Source organism: Cynocephalus volans, chromosome 12, assembly GCF_027409185.1.
Source record: "Cynocephalus volans isolate mCynVol1 chromosome 12, mCynVol1.pri, whole genome shotgun sequence".
NCBI classification, from domain to species: Eukaryota; Metazoa; Chordata; class Mammalia; order Dermoptera; family Cynocephalidae; genus Cynocephalus; species Cynocephalus volans.
In genome coordinates this window covers 37,609,027-37,614,546 of record NC_084471.1, presented here as the reverse complement: position 1 = coordinate 37,614,546, position 5,520 = coordinate 37,609,027, and the positions used below count along the sequence as shown (strand labels likewise).

Genomic DNA, 5,520 nt, shown 5'->3' with positions numbered 1-5,520 from the left:
GCTACTTTGAATGGCAGAATTTCATTCTTTTTATGGCTGCGTAGTATTCCACTGTGTATGTATACCACATTTTCCTTATCTAGTTATCCATTGATGGACATTTAGGTTTGTTCCATATCTTGGCTAGTGTAAGTAGAGCTGCAATGAACGTGGGAGTACAGGTATCACTTCAACATGATTTACATTCCTTTGGGTATATATCCAATAGTTGGATTGCTATATTGTATAGTAGTTCTATCTATAGTTGTTTGAGAAAACTCCATACTGTTTTCCATAATGGCTGAACTAATTTAAAGTCCCACCAACGGTGTAGAAGGATTCCCATTTCTCCACATCCTCACCAGCATTTGTTATTCTCTACCATTTTGTTAATAGCCAGTCTAACTGGGGTGCGATGATATTTCAATGTGGTTTTGATACGCATATCCTTGACACCTAGTGATGTTGAGCATGTTTTTGTGTACCTGTTGACCACTTGCATGTCTTCCATTGAGATATATCTATTCAGGTCCTTGTCCATTTTTGAATTGGATTATTTGTTTTACTATTAGGTTGTTTGAGTTCCTTGTATATTTTAGGTGTTAATCTCTTTTTGGTTGTATAGTTTGCAAATATTTTCTCTCATTCTGTAGGTTGTCTTTTCAATCTGTTGATAATTTCCTTTGCTGTACAAAAGCTTATTAGTTAAAAATAATCCAATCTGTTTGTTTTTTCATTTATTGCCTGTGCTTTTGAGGTTTTATTCATAAAGTCTTTGCCCAGTCCTATATCTTGAAGTGTTCCCCTTATGTTGTCATCTAGAAGTTTTGTAGTTTCAGATCTTATATTTTAGTCTTTAATCCATTTTGAATTTATTTTTGAATATGGCTAGAGGTCCATGTCTAGATTTGTTTTTCTGCATATGGATATCCAGTTTTCCCAGCACCAGTTATTGAAGAGGCTGTCCTTTCCCCAGTGTATGTTCTTGGTGCCTTTGTTAAAGATCAGTTGGCTGTAAGTTTGTGGATTGTTTTCTAGGATCTCTATTCTGTTCCATTGTTCCATGTGTCTGTTTTTATGCCAGTGCCATTCTATTTCAGTCACTATAGCTTTGTAGTATATTTTGAAGTCAGATAGTGTGATGCCTCTGGTGTTTTTTTTTTTTTTTTTTCCTTCTGCTCAGGATTGCTTTGGCTGTTCAGGGTCTTTTGTTGTTCCTTATGAATGATATAATTATTTTTTCTATTTGTATAAAGAGTGTCATTGGTACTTTGACGGGCATTGCATTTAATCTATAGATCTCTTTGGGAAGTGTGAACATTTTTACAATGTTAATTCTCATAATCCATGAACATGGGATGTCTTTTCATCATTTTGTGTCTTCTTTAATTTCTTTCAGCAGTGATTTGTAGTTCCCATTGTAGAGATTTTTCACCCCCTTGGTTAAATCTATTCTTAGGTATTTTATTATTTCAGTAGCTATTATAAATGGGCTTACTTTCTTGATTTCTTTTTCTCCTAGTTAGAATATAAAAGCATTACTGAGTTTTGTAAATTGATTTTGTATGCTGCAACTTTACTGAATTTCTTTATCACTTCTAAGAGTTTTTGGTAGAGTGTTTAGGTTTTTCTATATATAAGATCCTGTCATCTGCAAATAGGGATGACTTGATGTTGTCTTTTCCAATTCGGATGCCCTTTCTTTCTTTCTTTTGCCTAATTGTTCTGACTAGTACTTCTGATACTATGTTAAGTAGGATTGGTGAGAGAGGGTATACTTGTCTTGTTCCTGTTTTTAAATGAAAAGCTTGCAGCTTTTCCCCATTCTGGATGATTTTTGCCATGGTTTGTCATATATGGCTTTTATTATGTTGAGATTCTTTCCTCTGTATCTAATTTGTTGAGAGCCTTTATCATGAAGGGATGCTGAATTTTGTCAAATGCTTTTTCTGTGTCTATTGAGATAACAATATTGTTTTTGTCCTTGATTTTGTTGATGTGGTGTATCACACTTGTTGATTTGCATATGTTGCACCATCCTTGCATCCCTGGGATGAATCCCATTTGATCAAGATGTATAATCTTTTTGATGTGCTGCCGTATTCTGTGTGCTAATATTTTGTTGAGGATTTTGCATCTATGTTCATCAGGGATATTGGCCTGCAGTTTTTTGTTGTTGTTGTTGTATCTTTGTCTAGTTTGGGTGATGCTGGCCTCACAGGATGAGTTAGGGGAATGGTCTATGTTTCAACTTTTTGAAATAGCTTGAAGAGGATTAATATTAATTCTATTTTAAAGGTTTGGTAGAATTCATCAGTAAAGCTATCTGGTCCTGGGCTTTTCTTTTTTGGGAGACTGCCAATTGTTACTTCAATCTTGTGGCTCATTATTGGTGTATTCAAGTTTTCTGTTTCTTCTTGGTTCAATCTTGGTAATTTGTATGTGTCCAGAAATATATCCATTTCTTCCAGGTTTTCAAATTGGTTGGTGTATGATTCTTCATAATAATCTCTAATCATTCTTTGTGCTTTTGTGATATTGGTTGTTATGTCTACTTTTTCATTTCTGATTTTTGTTATTTGGGTCTTTTCTTTTCTTCTTCTTCTTTTTTCCATCTGGACAGTGGCTTGTCTATTTTGCTTATCTTCTCAAAAAAACAACTTTTGTTTCATTGATTTTTTTGTATCATTCTTTTGGTCTCTATTTCATTTAGTTCTGCTCTGATCTTAATTATTTTTTCTTGTCTACTAGCTTTGGGATTAGACTGTTCTTGTTTTTATAGTTCTTTGAGATTTAATATTAGGTTGTTTATTTGAAGTCTTTCTGTTCTTTTGATGTAAGCACTTATTGAAATAAAATTCCCTCTTACTACTGCTTTTACAGTATCCCATAGGCTCTGGTGTGATGTGTCTTTATTTTCATTACTTTCAAGAACATTTTTAATTTGTTGCTTTTTTTTTTTATTAAATTTTACCTAAAGAGATTTCTTTCTAGCTTACTTTGTGCTTGTGCTCTAGCCTTAAGCCCTGTTGCTCAGCAATCTTTCATCTCTACCATCTTCCTCCTCTTTTCATCTTGGTCTGTTTTATTGACCAATCAGTCCTGCTACATGCACACATTCTTAATTCTTGCACTTACTGAAAGGAGAACTTTAGCTCTCCATGTCCTGTAGCTAAATGAGTTTCTGCCTTTGCAGATCCAAAGACTCACTAATGTATTCTACTAAATAATGGGCCACCTACACCAGTGCCAACTCTTAGTATTACACACTGGCAATGGTACTAAATTGTTAGACCTATAATCTTTGTCTGATAACTAGGCTCTGTGAGAGGAAGCAAGCAGTAAAAATATTTTTATTTCCTCCACAGATTTGAATTATACAACCACTACCTCCTTCATATCTTTAAAAAGCTGAAATGGCTAAGGTCAGGCTCAGTTTAACACAACTTTTTTTTTCTTCCTTTTTTTTTTTGTGGTTACTCTCTATGACTGTTACTTTTTTACATGAGACATTTATACTGCTTGAAGGACATAACATTTTTGGCATATCGGAGACAGAAAATTCTCTCAATTTAAATTCAAAACAAGCACATATAAAGTGAATACTTTGAATATTTCAGTGAGACAACTTTCCATTTTAATCATGTATGTTATATCTTAATTTAGAAGGAAAGGCAGGTGTATCATTCATTTAAATTAAGCCCCTTTAAGTCACTAATGGAAATTTTCTCTAAATTAGAATTGGACATTCTAATCTTATTTCTGACCAAAGGTCATATATCATCAACTTAAATAGCCCTGACAGAAAATCAATCTCCCCTTTCTTCACTCATAGCAGACAATTTAAATATTCTGGGTTAAATGTAGGATTCAGAATAAAAAAAATTGAAGACTGAAGGAGACAAGAGTTAGTGAGTTTCTTTGATTGGAGTTTCTCTTTAAGTGGGATCAAGAGAATTTCATTTATAGGACAATCTTCAAGAAAACAACATAATTTTGTCAAAATCCAGTGTAGCTAATTGGGCTAAAATGTGGTAGGTTTTTGCTCTTAATCATCCCTGGCTATCTTCTCCAAAGCTTCAAACCACAAGTTTTATTGCTCCCCCACATTTAGTGATGGGAGTATCTGGAAAGTTGACCTGTTCCAAGGGTGACTAGAAATATTAGTCATAGATGCTAAGTTTCCATGTGGAAGGAGCCCTAACTGCATGCCAAGCATCTTTTCTGTCAAGCCTGAAAGCTTATTTTAGTAGGACTGACTCCCCCAGCAGCACAAAGTGGCTACTGCATGAAAAAGCATCATCGTCACATGGCCTGTCTTTGTGGGCTATTGGAACCTAAAATCATTATCTAAATATTTCCAGCCACCAGGTAATTACTCCATTCAATGTAATTGCCATACATCCTCAGTTTTCTCAACTATGTTCACATCATAACCTTGGCTTTTCCTGACTACACTTATTTCTCCTACTTTTCAAAAACAAGAAAAGTGAAACTCTCTTTAGTGTGGTAGTTAATAGCACTGGAACTCATGTCAGATCAGCTTTAGTTTACATCGTTGCTCTGAAATTTACTAACACTGTAAATAGCCAGTAACTTACCCTCAATAAGCCTTAATTTCCTCATTTGCAAAAATGGATATGATAACAGTATATTTCTCATAGGGTTATTTAAATGAGATAATGTTCATACGACATGAAGCACAGTGTCCAATACATTGTAAGAGCTCAAATTGGGCATCTGGTTGTTTTTAAAGGAATTTAAATAGCATTGCTTGCCTAACTTTCACAATTAATCAGTTACATAACCATAGACCCCCCCCCCCAGCACACCGAAGTTTGTATGTTAAATAGCAGCTTAATCAGTCTCCGCTCGCTCGTAGGCTAGCTGCCAGTACACACCAACAGCAGTTAAGTATCCCCACTCATTCAGTCACTAAGCAATTGCTTGGTGGCAAGAAATAGTTAAATTCAGGTTTTCTGACCTCCTAAATCATTTTTTTAAGTATTTATTTTTCAAGGTTTATTTTTTAATTTACATATGTCATTTGATAATCTCTGAAATTATTTGAGCTAGTTCTCTAAAGTCTTCCAAAAGCATGCAAATATCAAATTAATTTTAAAAATATGTAGACCTTCATGAATTTGCATGTCATCCTTGCACAGGGGCCATGCTAATCTTCTCTGAATCATTTCAATTTTAGTTATGTGCTGTAGAAGTGAGCACCCTCTAAACCATAAAACAGTCTCTTTTTTATACAAATAAATGGCCTTAACCATATGTTTCTCCTGCAGAGGCTTGGAAAGAGCAAATGCTGAACTCTACACACTAAAAAAGAATATTAAAAACAAATAAACAATAACAACTCCAACTGCAGCTTTTTCCTTTCTCAGGGGAGAATGCTTACCAACCTCTGCATTTCTCCATTAATCTGTAAGCTTATGAGGGAAGACTGTCCCTTCAATGAAAGCACCTATAGTTTGGGGAGAAAATATTCAATTCAGGGCACATATTAGGAAATGTGATATTAGTCCTATATTG

General features: G+C 34.5%; 1 non-coding gene across 1 annotated transcript; it reads right to left on the bottom strand.

Moving 5' to 3' along the window:
• Positions 1-5,099: 5,099 nt before the first annotated feature.
• LOC134361460 (U6 spliceosomal RNA) lies at positions 5,100-5,205 on the bottom strand. The gene has a single exon (XR_010021459.1). It is a non-coding gene; the product is annotated as a U6 spliceosomal RNA (small nuclear RNA).
• Positions 5,206-5,520: the final 315 nt, after the last annotated feature.